The 18,474-nt window shown below is 41.5% G+C and overlaps 1 pseudogene; it reads right to left on the reverse strand.

The window, feature by feature from the left end:
• Positions 1-12,786: 12,786 nt before the first annotated feature.
• Positions 12,787-14,636, reverse strand: LOC101646346 (annotated as a pseudogene).
• Between the last annotated feature and the right edge of the window lie 3,838 nt (positions 14,637-18,474).

The raw sequence follows: 18,474 nt of genomic DNA on the forward strand, positions 1-18,474 counted from the left end.
AGGGACAGGATCGCTGTTGTTGTTGCCCTTGTGAGCTGCCATCAAACAGACGGAGACTCAGGAGTGCGTGTGTTACAAAGTGGAACTGTTCCCTCGGCTTTGCTTGGCTTTCATCTTCACAGAAACCGAGCACCGGGCGCTTTTCCTCCATGTACTACTGCTGGCTGGGTTTGAACTGTCAACCTTTAGGCTACAACCCCTTCGAATCTCACTGAAGGCAGCACCCTTAACTTTAAAGTTCTGCTCCAACTTTTTGCATGACCATTTTCTCTGAGGAGTCTTTTGATTTGTTTCAAAATGGTGTTAATTTTCCTCAAAAGTTGATTTCCTTTGCTGTGTTCATATATACAACACTACGGATCCAGTCTTCCTAACACAGTGTTCACTGCACAGCCAAGTTTGTGGGCACAGAAACGTGCTGGCCGTGTTGTCCTCCGGTATTCACAGCTGGCCTTCTTGGTGCCGTCGGGCTATTTGGGGGTACTATCTGGCTTCGTGCTGAGTGCTTTACTTCAGCCAGCCTAGGATTATTTGAAAACTCTAGCCATGGATTTCTTTTGGATCCAGACATTGTACTTAGAATCTGTGAGGTTGGGAAAAACCGGCAAAAATATATACACATTTATCTTGCCCACTGCTAAGCAGTTCACTGCCTCTTCAAGATCCATTTTTCCTGATCTTGAGGTTATTGGTTGTTTTTGTTTGTTTGTTTCATTACTTATTTTTTTTTGCAGAAACCCTCTTTCTTCCTCTGCGACATCGGGAAGACTGAGTTGGAAAAGACTGGACAACAGTGGGGTTTGCGTATGTTGGGTTTTTTGACTGCTCTGTTTCCTACTATTGTCTATTTTCCGGAAAATCTTCAATGGTCAGGTCTATTGAAAGCAACTTTTCTGTGACTCCACAGCCTTATTCTTATTCATGCATTTTGTTTGTTATTTTAGTAGACATTGCCAAAAGAGGCACCATAAAGGTTTGTGCTTAGTCAGCCATTTTTCAATGGGCACTTTCCCAGATAGTGTATTCAATACTGCTGTCACTAAGAATTTTAATCCTACTTAGTACCCTTTTCAGGAGGCCTGGTGGCATGGTCCGTGGTACCCGTCGGGCTCCTCACCAAAGATCAGACAGGAACACCACTAGCTGCTCCGCAGGACAAAGAGGAGGCTCTCTCCTCCTTGAAGGAATTGCAGTCTCAGAAACCCTCTCCTCTAGCGTCATGTGGAGTCTGAATTGTCCCCATGGCAGCGAGGAACAGCCTTTTATTACTATAGAAAGTATGATCTTCGTTTCCTGTGCCCATCTCAAGATTCATTTACAAATGGAATTGCCCAACCGTTTTACAAGTTACCTCTTGATCAGCCTCACACTATGTACCGTAACACAACTAACACTTTTGTGCATCTACAGGCATTCTTTCACTGTTCCAAACTCCAGGTCAATCAGGAATTCAGACAGACATATTCAAACTAACAATCGTTGTCCATCTTTTTTCTCCAGAGCTTGTCAGGACTTCAGAATGTGGTCCTAGGGAAGGAAAATAATCAAAACCGGTGACAGTTAGGTCTGCTTTCTATACCCTACAAATTGCAAAGAGATTTGGAATGAGGATTGTAGTGTGAGACATGAAGTTGTTTTCTTCTATTACTCTAAAATGTTAACCCATCATCTTCTCCCTGATCACCAATTTTTGGTGAGAGATATATTTACTCCTTCCTCCTTATAGAAATGGTGAGAGAACCTGCACAGAGAATTCAGTAGCAGAAAGAATTCTCTTTACAAATCAGATAACCCCAAGGGTTGTCAATCTCAGTTCTTCTACCAATTAAGCTTTCTATCTCTAAGGATTAAAGAAAGTAAATATTGCTTTACTGAAATTGGTGCAAGCTTTCATTTATCATCAGATGATTAACTTCCTGTATGACTAATGGAAGTGAAGTGGAAGTAGACACACTTAATGCTATTTTGGCTACATTAGAGCATTTCAGTTTATGAGGGGGAAAAACAGAGTAAACTGGCATTATGCATCTACTGACTTCCAGGAATCTCACTATATAATAAAGAACAAGAGATAAATGAAATCTACATACAATTGCATGTGAAATATTATTTTCTTATTTTTCTAACAGAATAATTTTTTCTTTTTTTTTCTAATCATTTTATTAGGGGCTCATACAACTCTTATCACAATCCATACATACATCAATTGTGTAAAGCGCATTTGTACATTCGTTGCCCTCATCATTCTCAAAACATTTCCTCTCCACTTAAGCCCCCGGCACTAGGTCCTCATTTTTCCCCTCCCTCCCCGTTACCCTCTCCCTCATGAACCCTTGATAATTTATAAATTATTATTTTGTCATATCTTGCCCTGTCCGACGTCTCCCTCCACCCACTTTTCTGTTGTCTGTCCCCCAGGGAGGAGGTCACATAGAGTTCCTTGTAATCATTTCCCTCTTTCCAACCCACTCTCCCTCTACCCTCCCAGTATCGCCACTCACACCACTGGTCCTGTAGGGATCATCCGCCCTGGATTCCCTGGATTTCCAGTTCCTATCCGTACCACTGTACATCCTCTGGTCTAGCCAGACTTGCAAGGTAGATTTCGTATCATGATAATGGGAGAGGGGAGGAAACATTTAGGAACTAGAGGAAAGTTGTATTTTTCATCATTACTATATCACACCCTGACTGGCTCATCTCCTCCCCGAGACCCCTCTGCAAGGGACTCTCCAGTGGCCTACTAATGGGCTTAGGGTCTCTACTCCGCACTCCCCCCATCATTCACTATGGTAAGATTTTTTTGTTCTGATGATGCCTTATAACCTGATCCCTTCGACACCTCGTGGTTGCATGGGCTGGTGTGCTTCTTCCATGTGGGCTTTGTTGCCTTTGAGCTTGATGGCCGCTCGATTACCTTCAAGCCTTTAAGACCCCAGACTCTTTACTTTTTGAAAGCCGGGCACCATCAGCTTTCTTCACCACATTTGCTTATGCACCCATTTGTCTTCAGTGATCCGTTGGACACCTCGTGATCACACAGGCTGATATGTTGTTCCATGCGGACTTTGTTGCTTCTGAGCCAGATGGCCGCTTGTTTACCTTCAGGCTTTTAAGACCCCAGATGATATATCTTTTGATAGCCGGGCATCATCAGCTTTCTTCACCACATTTGCTTATGCACACGTCTGTTTTCAGTGATCATATCAGGAAGGTGGGAACCCACTGATCTGATTTTTAGTTCTTTGATGTCTGATAACTGGTCCCTTCTACACCTCGTGGTCAGACAGGCTGGTTTGCTTTTAGTTTTTAACAACATATGTCATCATGCTACAAGTCAGGAAAAAAAAAAGCCTCTACTCATAAAGTGGTTCACAGAAAAATTCAGCTTGGAACTTATCAATATGAACAATTGAAAATTTGAGGACTTAAGCATTCTTATAGGGTGGCATAAAATTCAGTTTGGGGGGAAAGTTCTCTGTACAAACCCCTATCTCAAATAGTGTTGACTTTAGTATTTTTTGAAAAATTGAATGTTTTAGAATCAAGTGAATGATTTAGAAATAATTAAACTGGATAGCACTAGAGATCACTAGCCCCTTAGTAATTTGTTTTTAACCTATTTTAATGCTTTAATTTACTACAGTTAACTAGGTGTCTACTTAGTCCAACTCTCTGATTTATTAACTTTGGTCTTTTAAGGAAACTCAGTTTTAGACTGGTGAAAAAACGTGGTGGGGCAGACATGAGGGTCAGATTGATGCCCTGCCACCCATGAATGTCTGATATGGATTGGAAGGACTAAGTAGTGTTCCCTCAGAGCCAAGTTTTCGTTGATGACCCTCAAGGTCGTTTCACACTTTTGCTCTAGAAGAACAGGTGAATGGAGATCCGAGGGAAACTGACAATACAATCTGAAGAAAAGTGATTTCTTTATGACAGAAGGTACTGAAGTGGGGAGTATGGTAATTCATTTGAAAAAAGATAAGGGTAGGGGCCATTTAGCTACTGACAGAGCTAGGTACAATCTGATTGCTAATTTGCAAAAGGAAGCAACTGGTTTCAGATGGTCACATGTATCAGGTTTCTGAATTTTTCTTTTAAATATATATTTAACCTTTATACCAAATTACAATTGCATTTAGATAACACTGTTCTTGCTCACTAAGTTCATTTTTCTTCCAATTTTTACTCATAATCATTTGCTGTTAATAAATTTAATTATGCTTTCTGAAAATTTTATTCTTTCTTCACTTATGCATTCATATCATTTCATATACAGATTTCAATATCTTCTAAATTTTATATTTTTCAAGAGTGATCACTTTCTTATGATCTGATGAATGCATATAAATTGCATCTACTTTCCTCATTTAACATTTGATTGTTTTCAGATTGTCACTAATATAAAGTTAGAGCATGCATTTTTATAAACTTCTGTTCCCCTTAAATGATTTCCTGATGATATTTCTAGAAGAATATACTATATTTGTGGAAATCAATCTACCATTTAAGCTGGTATTAACATTTTCCTACTGTTTCTAAAATGTAATGCCTACTTATGCACAATGTTACATTAAATATGAAAGTTGTCTATTTTAGTAAATACGTTCAGATATAGTTTTTCTGAATGATATTGCTCCAAGAGCTTTAATATCACTATGAAAAATATGAAAGGGTTTCATGTCCATATGTAACTTTATTGCCCAGAAAAGTATCACCTAAAACTAATAAAAAGCATGAAAATAAATAATAATTATATCAAGCAGGAATATGTGATGAGTTTCAAAATGCTATATACAAAGATCCATAAGACTTTAGATATGAGTGGTAGTATTTTCAACTATTGGGAGTAAAAGTTTCATTTTGAATGGGTATCATTGAAACTGGGATTTTAAAAGCAAGTTTAATTATATAGAAGTAAAGTTTTGCTAAATTCACTATATATGTATATATACTATACACATATGTCTCGTATATATGTATACATACATCTCATATACATAAAGAAGCATATTAAGATAGTGGCTCACACACTTTTAGAAGTGGATAAGATTAGACTGGTTCAAGTTCAAGGGCCAGATGTTAAACTGGAGGCTTATCTTGACTTGTGTAACTGTCCAGGATGACAAACCAGGAAGCATAAATACAACGCAGGAAGACCAAGACTGGTAGATACAAGTCAAAGGTCAGCAGGTCACATAGCAGGCTCTGATGGCTTTCAGAGTTGGCAGACTATAGGAAAGGCCATTGGATCAAATCAAAAGAAACGGAGGTCAACGAGCCAGATGTAGGATCCATACCAGCAAGAAGCAAAGACCTTCTCTACAGTGTCGACTTATAGATGAAAGAGGCCACACCTTGGAGGTGTGTCAGCTGAGCAGGGAGTTGCACTCCACCCTAATCTTCCCACGACTGCTTATTTGCTCACCCCAGAGCCCCTCATGGAACTGATGGCATTGTGTTAGAGCACATCAATGGGGGAGACCTCAACTGCTCAGCCACCTCGATTCCTGGTCTGTTCAAGATGACATGAAACCCAATTATCCTACATTTTTCATATTGCTTCATAATATCAAGCAAGGCCAACAGTTAGAATGAGAAACTTACATTTAAAGGGGGCCACCAACCAGGTACCTCCCTGTAAAGTTTACTAAGAGACAGAAGATCCAGCCATCTGTCTTGTTAGCACACTGTCCCACCATCCTTCCTTGTTTCCAGGCCACATGCAAATAGAGTACTGTGAAGTTGGAAGTGAGTTATTGGGAAATAGGGATATGATTACTCTAAAAATGCAACAGAATAACTTCCAAAAGAATCACACTTATAATGGAAATTTGTGTAAAGAAAGACAATTGGTTACTCATTTCATTTTTAGTTGCATGTTTACAAACAACAACCAAACCCATTGCTCCTGAGTGAGTTCCAATTCAGAGTGATGCAGCCCTGTGAGGGTTTCCTTGGGTTTCCATCGTTGCTGGAGCAGACAGCTTCATCGTTCCTCCCCAGAACAGCTAGTGGGTTTTCATTGCTGACCTTACAGTTAGCAGCCCAGCTATGAATTGAGATGCATGGCAGGCAGTCTATTTCCTAGGCCTCCTTAGATGCATGCTTTGGCAGTAGATTTCCAGATTCGCTTCATGTAATCCTAAAGGCAATTGGAGAGAGATGGCAGGGTATAGAGAAGAGGTGGGTAACACCCTCCTTTTCCAAGTTTATATATGCAAATTTCCCTTTACTCAAGATTATCCATCAGCCATTGAGATTCTTGCAGCAAGAGATTATACGGGATCTACCACAGATGGTGGAAACGCAGGCAGGGATAGATGGTGAAAGAGATTCAGCCAGAACGGGCTCATTTTTGTGTATGAAGCACACAATAGCAATGCCCAAAGAACAGAAACATGGGGTCCATGAGAAAGACAACATTTTAATACCTGTCACACAAAGGCCATTAAAAAAATAGCAGTAAGCTATAAACAGAAATAGTGACCTCGTTTGGTTAAAAGGGGAAATTCGCAATCCTCCCCATGCCCACCCCCTGTTCTACCCCAACACTAGAGAACCTAGCACCTAGCTAGGAGAGGGGAGTAATGCATTAAGAATAACCACAACTCGGTGTCCACACGAAGTCACATTCCTAGAGGTAAAATGAATTCAAAGAGAGTAATAAGAATTTTACAGCAGATGATGTTGATGAAAATATTGATATTAATAACATACCAACTTGTTCTGTGTTACATGCCAGGCATGTTTTAACCACTTTACATGGACGATCTCACTTAAACATTAAGACAAATGAAAGCAGCAAAAACACTCATTATTCCCCTTTTATGTTGAGAAAACAAGAGCATAAGGAAGTCAAGTAAGAAACAGCAGAATGACAACCAGACACTCTGACCTCTTGCTCTAAAGTACTAAGCTAGGCTGTCAAAAAAAAAGATGTATTTTATTTTTGTTACCTTTATTAGACTCTACACTTCTTAAAAAACCTACTATGAATCACGTATCCTCCAAGAACAAACAAATCAAAACACTTCTTATCCTCTAGGTTCAATTTCTCTCTGATTTCTCCTGTCTCTTTAATGTGGTACAGTACGTTCTAGCATTAAAGATACTATAACTTTCCTGTCTGTACCCCCACCTCAAGCATCCTTTGGTATCCTGACCCTCCATGTGCTTATGAAAAGCATATAACACATTGCAAAGAGGTCAGACACGCTTAATCAATATATAGTTACTGTTTCCTTAACCCATTAGAAATGTCTTATAAAATTCTGACAGAAAAACACACAACCCTATAGGATTAAGTAAGAAGCATATTTCTCTCAGTAGGTCTTCTCAACTAACAAAATTTAAATAGCATGTAGATGGAAGATATTGCTCTCATTTTAAATATTTACTACTTCTGTAAATCAATTTTTGAACTAATTTAAGGCCCACTAATCATTCCGCTTGAGTACCAGTAACTGTCTCGCAGGTCACCCTGGCTCCAGTGGAGAGCTGCTTTCCCTGAGAAACGATTGGCAAGTACCAAATTCATTCTGCACAAATTGTTTTTACAGCAGCCTGATGTTCTTCAATCTTTTCTTAAATTGAACATTGGTAAGATACAATGTAAACTGCCTTCCAGCTACATTGAATTTGCTATGCTCCCTCTCCACACTTGGAATTAGATTGATGTTTCATTTTACACAAAAGATATTTTAAATAGCTCTGTGTATACCTCCATACTACACAGACAGCATATTTCTTCATTAGTTTAATATTTCTTCTGTTTCCTGCCCCCTCCCCTGGCCCCATCTCTCTCTCTCTCTCTTAAGCCAGACAGCAACTTGATTACTCCCTTGGGTCAAGAGAACAACTCATATTTTCAATGAGCACTCAACGTCAGGCTTTCATTGAGTGGACTTGGGAAGCCTGCTGCTCTGACAGGGATCTCTGTGCGCTCATTAGAGGATAGTTAAATCTTAGAGCCCAAGTATGAATCTTTAAGTGATAACCTCAATTTATGAGCGTATTTTATCAAAATAAAGCAAGCCATAGAAGGAAAAGATATTCATAGAGACTTCCCCCCATCCTGCAAGCTCTTTTTTTTAGGCAATAGCTTTCTTAGCAGGGTTTGCCAGTTGCCATCAATTTATCTCCTTAAGCACATAATTCAATCTATTCCATGTTGTACTATGGCAGGGCTGACGAGCTCTTAATTCTTCTCTATTTATTACAGCAAATGTAGCACTGACCTTAATGAAACGTCTATTAAGCAGAAATGTCAGTGGCACATTTTAAAGGAAGCTCTCAAGTGCAGGAGCTCCAAAGGTCAACATAATATTTTGAAGTGGGTCATTCAAACATAGATTAAGTCTTAAAAGGAGATAGCGGAAATCTCTTGCTAATTAGGATATGAAGTGATGAGGAAAATGTAGAGTCTAGACAAGAATCTGATTTTGCTTCATTTGGCGGGTGTGAATCTCCAACAGGATAAATTTGCCCTTCTATGTACATGAGCCAATCGCTGTCAAGGAGAAGCCAATGGACAGCAACCCCACGCACGTGGGAGCAGGACATGGCGTTTTCAGGGAGTCTCACCAAGCCTTTCTCTCAAGGAGATGCTGGGTACATTGAAGACCCCAGCCTCTCAGTCAGCAGCCCAACGTGTCAACCATTTGTGCCACTCAGGGACTCACTCACATCCACAGTTACAGCCTATTGATTAAAAACAAATCGAAGGTTCAAAAGTAGACGATATAGCCAGTCACCTTGACCTCTTGATACAAACCATTTGAATTGACTTTAAACATTTTGTTGACCAAGACTCAGATCGTCATAGAGCAGTGTCGTGTTGATGGCTGACTCTCAAATTGTAGTCATTTGAGTAAACTGGTTGAATTGATTGCATTTGGGATGAACTGCACTCAACTGAGTGCAGACTTTTGAATTTTTAATATTACCTCAAGCTGAGATAAGCTTATGAAATGAATTTAATAATAAATTGGAGAAACTGCTACATTTGAGATTCTCTTTTAGGCTCTGTGAAAATGAGAAATATGTAAAGAACCCCATCTCTGTTTTCAGGTCCTTGCTGATGCAAATGGTTCATGTGTTAGCTGGGTTGTTAATTGAAAGGCTGGAAGTTCAAGTCCACCCAGAGATGCCTCAAAAGAAAGGCCTGGTGATCTGTTACCAGAAAACCCAAAGATCTTCCAGTGAAAACCCTTGGTGCACAGTTCTATTTCGACATAAATGGAATTGCCATGAGTTGAGCCAACTCAGTGCTAATTGGTACTAGTATCCTTGCCTCAAGGAGTTTACAGCTAAAAGGAAGATAAGAAAAAAATAAGTAAATACAAAGACCATGTACTTCAGCCTTTCAGTCAGTAGTGGAATTATTATACATTACTATCTGTGTCAGTCTGGGTAGACTAGAGAAACAAATCCAGGGAGACTCATATGGGTATAGGAAAGAGCTTTATATACAAGAGCAGATGAATATTGAGAAACTATCCCAACCCAGTCCAGATCAAGTCCATAAGTCCGATATTAGCCCATATGTCTGATGCCAATCTATAAAGTCCTCTTCAGACTCACGAAATACATGCAATGATGCCAAATGCAGGAAGATCATTAGTAGGTGGGAAATCTTGTGGATCCAGTGGCCTTGTAAGCATCTCAGAGACGGCAGGGCTCTCCATGTGGCTTCTCCAGCTCCAGAGGTCTGTGTCCACCAGCCTCTCCCCATGTGTCTTCTCCACAGGGATGTCTCGAAGGTAGTGAGCATGTGTCCCGCCTCCAGGGAGCTATTTATCTTCTTAGTGCCTCCCAAATGTGACCATAAAGCTACTACCTTATTGACAGACTAGACTCCACCTCTTCACTCTGAATCCTCAAATTGATACCAGGTTATGTAACTACCACACCATCTCAAACAAATTGCTCTCCAATAGCTGATCACTACTAACTATGTTGCTCTTTCATAGTGTAATCTATTCTTCTGTTGAATTTAAACAGAATTGGAAAAGCTTCTTTACATTGAAATAAAACCTGGTGTGTGTGTGTGTGTTGTTGTTTTTCCATTTGGAGGGTTGTTTTGTCTTTTGTTTTTTATTCTGATATTTTCAATCATGAACAATCTACTCCTACCTTGATGAATAATTTCTTAAATATCTAAAGACCCTATGTTATCATTTTTTTAATTGAGCTCTTTAAATTCTTAATCTTTTTTTCTAGCTAGACCTCATGAGTTACTTTTTTAAAATATCTGGAATGAGGCATTTTTAAGGTTTTCTTCTTCCTTATTACTCTATTTAGGAGGGGAAAACCCATGTGGTTTGGGGGGGTAAGTAGATAAAATGATGAGTACAGTATTGTGATATAGATTATATATTAGAGGTCGGACTGTCTTGATCACAAAATCCCATAGTAATTCATAATAAGATACTTCTGTGTTTTTTAAGGATCTTTATCCTTGTGAATTTTTTTTATAAATGTAAACAGTCTCCCTAGTTAGTCCTCACAATCTGGGTACAACTGTGTTGCTGATGGTAAAAATGCAAAGCTGTTCTGTTCCCCACACAGCAGACACACAAGATTGCCCTTTCAGTTTAATTTGAAGTAGCCGACTTCGAATCTGTTTCTTTTCCTCGCAGTCTGTTTGACACCTTTAGTCAAAAAGTCAGTCTATCTGCGATGCTTCATGCCATATTGTTCTGTCTACCGGAGATGTTTCCTTTCGTTTCCCAGCTTTCCCATTCTGTTTGAAATTGGGCTTCAGTATCTTGAGGAAACTTCTCAATGCAACCTGCTCTTTATCTGCCATTTGGATTCCTGCTTTGGTGAGTTTATCATGTACAAAGAGGATTCCATCTTATGGAAAAATTCCCTTATCTATCAAATCCATCCTTCAACAAACTTTTTGAAGCTTCCTGATGTTTGGTTAGATTGTCTACAGGAAAAAAACAGTGACACTCATGTAGAAGAGAAAGAACTTTCTATCAAGAAGCTACATATAATTTTATATCAAGAAAGCCTCCCAGCCCCTCAAACGCAAGTCTCTGGATCTGATGCTAGCTGGAGCCCTCTGCGACTCACACCCGAAGGCCAATGATGCAGAAGATTGAAGTGAGATGCAGGAAGATCATCTGCGGTGGGTGCAAGGTTTCATGGGGCCCAGGCTGGTGGGACATGTCAGGGCCTTGACAGTTCTTGGGTTGGTTTTCAGGATTAGTGGCCCGTGTGAAGCCTCTCATGTGGACAGACACAACCCCAGCAAGCAGAGAGGGTGAAGGGGCTGAAAGAGAGAGGAGGGGTCCCCAGTGTGTCTCTTTTATAAAAAAGGCCCCACCTTCGTGGAGGCATAATCAAGCTGTGACCTCACTAGCAAGTCTACCCCTACACAAGTGCAAGTTGACGTGGAATCTACCTGCCACATCCCTCAAATTTCCCCTGGAGCAGACATATGTAGCCCTATCTATTGCTCTTTTAGACTGATTGCTTCAGAATCTGGTGATCCCTCATTGTTTTAGTATATGCTAATTATGGTTGACTATTAATGATCTATCAGGAGGTCTGCTACAACACCAAGGTAGACCAAAGACCTCACAGGCATCTTCAAGCTCAGATGTGAACACTGCATAGTTCCAGATTTGGGTCTGTCCCGAAAGACATGTTTTTGTGTCAGTTAATATATCTTGTCAATCAGCACTGTCATAAAAATCTGCTAGCTGACTACAGAATTCAGTGATAGTTTTGTGTGCCTATTGTTCATGAAAACCATGGGTTTGATAAAACTGTTTTTCCTTTTATTTAAGTTCACTGTAAATAACAAAGCACATCATAAAAGCGATGATAGCAAATTCCCCCTCACAGCCATGGCACCTGTTCTGCACTACCAACATGCCCACTAAAGAGCGTACTTTTATTTTCCCCCAGCTCAGGAGGCCAGGCATTTGCATTCAGGGCACTAGCTCTAGAGCAGGGATGGGCCATTTGGATATTGATGATATCATTCAAGGGCCGTACTAGGCAAACATTCAAAATAACTCAACTGCTTCCCTTTGGTAAGGCGTGTGATGTCAGCTGCTGTGGATGCTTTCACGGGTGTTAGACAGCCATGGGATGGATGGATCCCATTCTTGCTCTAGCAGAAAGTTCTTTGCCTTTTCCAGCTTCTAGGAACTGCCAGAATCCTCGGCATTCCTGGTTTTGTTGCTGCGATAAAGACCAGGTACTCTGGCCCTGTCCTGATTGACAGTCTCAGAAACTCTAGAGGGGAAGTTCTACTCTGTCTTACAGGGTCCGTATGTGTTGGAATCCACTCCATGGCAGTGGGTTTTGTTTTCTCTCTCTCTCATCATCACATGGGGTCTTCCCGTGTGCATCTCTCCAATTCCATTTTCCCTTTTTGTGAGAGACGAGCCACCAAGGAGAGGAGAGGAGCCACTAAGGGAAGGACCTCCCCTCCTTCCGTGTGGTTTCATTACATAATAAAAAAGAACCTTTTTTTTCAAAGGGGGTTGCTTTCATAGGTACAGATATTAGAACTTAAACACAATGCTTTGTTCAAGTCATTACTTCCACTCAAGGTCTCACCTAGGGTTTGTTTGTTTTAACTATTTAACTTATTTTGAAGTTTGCCCACAAATGGTGAAACATACTATGGTACAGATAAGAAATAATCACAATGTGGTGGCCAACCTTATCAATATGGAATTATACATATTGATATATAAAACCTTTTCTCATTTGAAAACTAAATCTGGTAGTCAGTGCTGCTCTGCGGGGTCTCCTCTAAGAGGGCGGCTCCCTGCGCTCCCGGCACTTGTCGCCTTTATCCGTTTCCCAGGTCCTCCGTGCCTGCCTCTTCTCCTCCCATCTGTTCCACCGCGTCTTCTTCCACCAAAGCCACCTCGGTCCATGCCTCGACCGCCACGGAACCCACTATGGCCACCTTTGAACATTCCACGGGGACCTCTGCGGTCCATGAAGCCACCTCTCAAGCCGCACATGCCACCAGGGCCGCCTGGGCCATGGTCACCGCCTGGGGGCGGCAGGAAGCCTGCAGGCATAGGGGCCTTACGCTGGTTGTGTTCTGTTGTCCAGGCGAAGTTTTGATGCCTACAACCTGGGTTGGAGTGCTGCCAGTCCCCAGCTCGGTGCTGGGCATTTGCTCCACCGGGGGAGTTCCCTGGGGAACCACGGGGTTTTCATGGGGAAAAGGTCCCTCAATCTCCTCCCAGGCGACCCATCTGCCCGCCAAAACCACCTGGGGCCCCGGGACCCATACGGAACTCTGCTCTCTCCTGGGCATTCCACCCTGCATGCCTCTCGCAGGCGGCTTCCTCCAAGACAGAGACTTCCAGCTGGCTCCCTTGAAGATCTCTCCTGTCAAACCACTCCACGGCAGCCTTGGCAGTTGGTGGGTCATCACAGGACACAGTGGCACCGCCTTTGGTCTTTCCAGTCTCCTTGTCCAGTTAGAGATAGTTCTTTTGTTCATCTTACCACCGCACACTGCTGAAAGCAGTCTGTCACATCGTTGAGAGCCACATTGTCGTTTAATCCCTGAACGTAAATCACACTGCTGTCGGGGTCTTCATCTGCATGGACAGGTGGGCCTAAAACAATCAAGATCTGGTCCTTCATCCACGGGTCCACCAGGCCTATGGAAGCCACTTCGCTCTCCAGCGCCCATTCCACCGCGTCCTCCTCTCTGCCCACCTCTGCTCATCCCTCCACAACCAAATCCCCCTCTTTCGCCACCCAGGTTTTCAGGGCCACCCATGCTCCGGTTCTCTCCTGGTCCGGAAAATCCTCCAGACTCCTGTCCATAAACACGTGTGCCACTGTGGTGGCGCTGTTGGGAAGAACTCCGCTGCCCGAAGCGGCTGCTCTGGTGCCCACACTGACTTGGCGCTTGGCTGTAGGAGCCGGTCTGGTAGGAGAAAAGGTGGGTGGCAAGTGGGCAGCTTGTCCACAGCTGTCCTGCTGCCCGTAGGTGCTCGACTGTCCGTAAGTGTTCTGCTGAGAGTAACGGCTGTGATCGTAGCCAGTGGGCCGGGAAGAAGAGTAGCTGGGAGGAGGAGAGGACGGAGGTGCAATGACTGGCTGCATGGGTGGCTCCCAGGCACCTGGGGGTAATTGCAGTTCCTCTGTCCATAGCCCGTGCTGGGCTGGTTGTTGCATCCTGTGCCGGATCAAAGTTGCCCATTCTCAGCGGGCTTGCTACCAGCCTGTGGTCTTGCAGTGTGGTGGGGGCTGGGGGCTGCTAGGGAAGCAGGCTGAGAACCACATGCAGACTGAGCTGCATAAGAGGCCTGGGTGGTGGGCGCCGTTGTCGTGGTGGTATCATAGGCACCGGTGCCATAGCCCTGGACAGGCTGGCTGTAGGCCTGCGGGGCAGCTGGAGTACTGGCATCAGTGGGAGGCCTTCATGAGATGTTGCACAGGCAGTCTGCCCATAGGTAGCAGTGGTCTGGGACTGGATATACCTGACATCGGTGGGGTGCCCAGAGCCCCACAACTTTGTGCTCATATGCCTGGGTGGTTGGCGGGTATCCCTGAGTGGCCGAGGTGGTGTCTGCACGGTAGCCCTGCTGGGTTGCAGCTGGACTGTAGGTAATATAATGTGTGGACGCCATCTTCTCTCCTTCCACCTCCTTCTGGTATGTCCAACTCTCTCTTGTTCTCCCTTTTCCCTAGAGAACTTTTCTGAGCAATGTGTGTGTGTAGTGACTAAGGGCCTAGATGTTAGGCCATGGAAATTCTGAATATTGAGCTCAGATCTCTTGACATCAATTGTTGAAGCTTTACATTCTATATAAACTTATGATCCTAATGACTCAGGGTTACGCTGAGGGTTACATAGGTATATGTAAAATTGAGCAATAGCCATGAGCTGTTCTCGCTTTGTACTCTCAAACCAATTCATTGTATTTTCCTAGTGAAACTTTGTCCTGTGCTCGACCACACTTGTTTATCTGCTTGCTTAGCATGTCTTTTAACCATTGAGATCCACTTACAAATAATAAATTTTGGGGGTGAAATAGTCCATTGTAGAATACAGTGCCCTACTTAAGCTGTAACCTTTCTATGGATGACTTAACCTCCTACAGACCCAAGGCTGGCTTCAGAACCTATAACACATTATCAGGGAAGGAGCTAAAGGAGTAAATTTTCATTGCCGCCCTTCTATTTTGGTTAGAGTTCTCTAGAGAAACAGAATAAATTAGATCTCTCTTTCTCTCGTTATTATCTGCTACTGAGTCAGAACTATTGAATCATTTCTGACAGATAGTCACCCTATGTACAACAGAATTAAACAGTGCCATCCTTACAATCATTACTATGTTTGGGTCCATTGTTAGAACCACTTTAGCTGTTTTGTTTCTATAAAGCATGGTGTTCTTTTCCACAGACTAGCTTCTCCTGATGAAATATCCAGAGTACCTGAGACAAAGTCTTGTAATCCTTGCTTCTAAGGACCATTCTGGCCGTCCTCCGTCCAATAGATTTGGTTGTTCTTCTGGAAGTCCATGGTATATTTGATATTCTTTCCCAACACCATGAGTCAAAGGTATCAATTCTTCTTTGGACTTTCTTATTCATCATGCAGCACTTTCACGCATACAAGGCAATTAAAAATATCATGGTTTGGCTCATATCCACCTTAGTCTTCAAAGCAAAGTCTATGCTTTTTAATGCTTAAAAAGACCCTCTTGTTGCAGATTTGCCCAGTATAATATGTCATTTGACTTCTACTACTATGGGCATTGGTTGTGGATCAAATAAAATGATATCCTTAACAATTTAAATATTTCCCTGTTTGTCATGATTTTTCTTCTTGGGCCAGTTTGAGTATTTTATTTTCTTTAAGCTGAGGTGTACCCTATAAGGTGCTTCCTGCTATACCATCAGTTCTTTATCACATACTACCCCCTGACATGGCTGAACCTTTACTATTTCTTTTCAGTACACTGAATCTGCAGTTATTTAATTTTCTTTTGATGTTTTCTGTCATTTAACATTTGCCCTTTTTGTTGTTAGGTTCCCGGAGTCAGTGTTGACTCGTGGTGACCTCAGGTTCAATAGAACCAACCATTGTCCAGTCCTGGCCCATCTTTAACATTGTTGCTTTGTTTGAGCTTATTGTTGCAGCCACTGTTTCAGTCCATCCAAGGTCTTCCTCTTTTCCTTGACTCCACCAAGCATGATATCCTTTCCTAGGGACTTGTCTTTCTTGATAACATGTCAAATACATGTGAGACGAAGTCTAGTCATCCCAGCTCCTAAGAATTTTGTCTTCATTTCTTCAAAGACATGCTTGCTTGTTCATCTGGCAGTCCAAGGGACTTTCAGTATTCTTCACCAACACCATAACTTAATGCATCAATTCTTAAGTAGTATTCCCTTTTCATTGCCTAACTTTCACATGCATATAAGAGAATTGAAAAACCATGGCCCGAGTGAGGGGAACCTTAGTCCTCAACGTGATAAACTTGCTCTTCAACATTGTTGAAAGATCTTTAAATTTTCCCATAGAATCCATGAATTTCACAATCCAAGGCTTGAATTTTCATTCAATTCTTTCAGCTTGAAAAATGCTGAACCTGTTATTCCTTTTTGACTTTATAATTTCAAGTCTGCACATTTTATTATGATACTTTGTTGTCTTGAACTGCCCTTTGAAATCTTCTGTTTAGCTCTATTACTTTATCATTACTGCCTTTTGTTTTAGCTATTCTATGTTCGAGGTGTCTAGTCCACAGTTCAGAGCTGTTCTACAATTTGAGAATACCTCCTGGAACCCATTTTGGGCTTTTATTTATTTCCTAACTGTTTAATGATCAATTATATGATATTTTGATGTCATCCCACAATTTCTCGGTTCTTTTGTTATTTAGTATTGAATGCATGAAATCTATTCTCAAGATGGTCTCTAAATGTGGGCGGGTTATATTAAATGCAAGTGGGCTATACTAAATGTTATACTTTGATTTTATTGTCTTGTTCTCTATCTCTCTCCTCTCTTTTCCCTAGCTGCAACGTGAACTTGCATATGAGCAACTGATGATCTGTTCCCCATTTGGCCCATGGCTTTGTCTGACTAATGACATTCAAATGGTCTCTTTCCATAGATGTAGTATATATGATTTATGTGTATTCCATCTGGAGAGGCCCCGTGTGTAGTCATCATTTATGCTATTAAAGTACACTGTGAGTCTTTAAACTTGTTATCTTTGACATTATTTCTATCACCGATAGTATATTTTCCAACTGCCAATTCTTCTTTGTTTCTAGATCTATTCTGAGCTGCAATGCTGTCAGGGATAGAGTAATATTTACACATCTACTAGGAAAACATGCTAATAAGACTATTTTTTACATTTACACACCAACCGCTAATGTCAAAGATGAAACGTTGAGAATTTTTATCAACTTCTGCAGTCTGAAATGGATCAGACATATAATCAAGATGCATCAATAATTGATTGGAATGTGTATATTAGAAATAAGAAGACGAGAGAGTGAAAAGAGCTGTGTGTAATGTATTAGTAACACAGAATAGGGTCACAACTGTGAGGAACTGAAAAATCAGAAATCAGTAGGAAATGTATCCCAAGAAAAATGTCACATATCTCAGATCAGCTTTGACAACAGAAACACAATTTGCTTCATGGGTTCATTGAAAGGATTTGGTCACTTACTGCTTTCTACTTTTTATATCTGAAGTAGTTAACAATTCACTGATATCTATCTATCCAGCATCAATTTCTTTCTTCTGATAATAGCACTCTCATTTTATCTTTTCCAATTCAATTCATTTAGTTGAGGTATTGTTGAATCTACACCTATCTTTATATTTTTAGCACATAAACTACAGCCTGTAAGTATATTATATCACCTGTGTAATGTGACTGAATTAGGAAAGGTTCTATAATTAAATTCCAGGAGTAGTTAAGGAAATTATCTTTAATAATAGTGGGTCTGTGTCCAAGTCTTAGAAAAAGCAAAACAAAATGATATACCCCTCAGGGCATGCTAAACTGAAAGTAACGAGGTATGAAGTTAATGAGGACCAATTTGTCATCATGAGGAGAAAGTGTACCTGACAGTAAGGGAAATACAGAGTAAACAAGGCGAAGGAGATGAGATTCAGTCCTGATGATAGCATTGCCAGTTGTGTGGTACCTGTTTGCTCCTTCAGAACTATGCTCTACCTTTCACCACTGACTCTCTACTCCTTGGTGCCTAACCTGTGTAGACTGTTTAGAGTACTTCACTGCCCTCCAAATAGGACTGGGCACTGCAGAATCCTCAAAGAGTGAGGAGATCTAATTCTCTGGTTATTCCTGCAGAGTTGTCATAATGCCATAATGCACTCACCAAGGCTCCTTCTGGGCTCTGGTTCTTTGTACAATCAGGTGGAAGGGTGCTCCTAGCTTCACTTCTGCTAATTCTGGCAATTTCCCTTCCGAG

The sequence above is a fragment of the Echinops telfairi genome, unplaced genomic scaffold (genome assembly GCF_000313985.2).
Source record: "Echinops telfairi isolate 266 unplaced genomic scaffold, ASM31398v2 ScPeMD7_3;HRSCAF=10, whole genome shotgun sequence".
NCBI classification, from domain to species: Eukaryota; Metazoa; Chordata; class Mammalia; order Afrosoricida; family Tenrecidae; genus Echinops; species Echinops telfairi.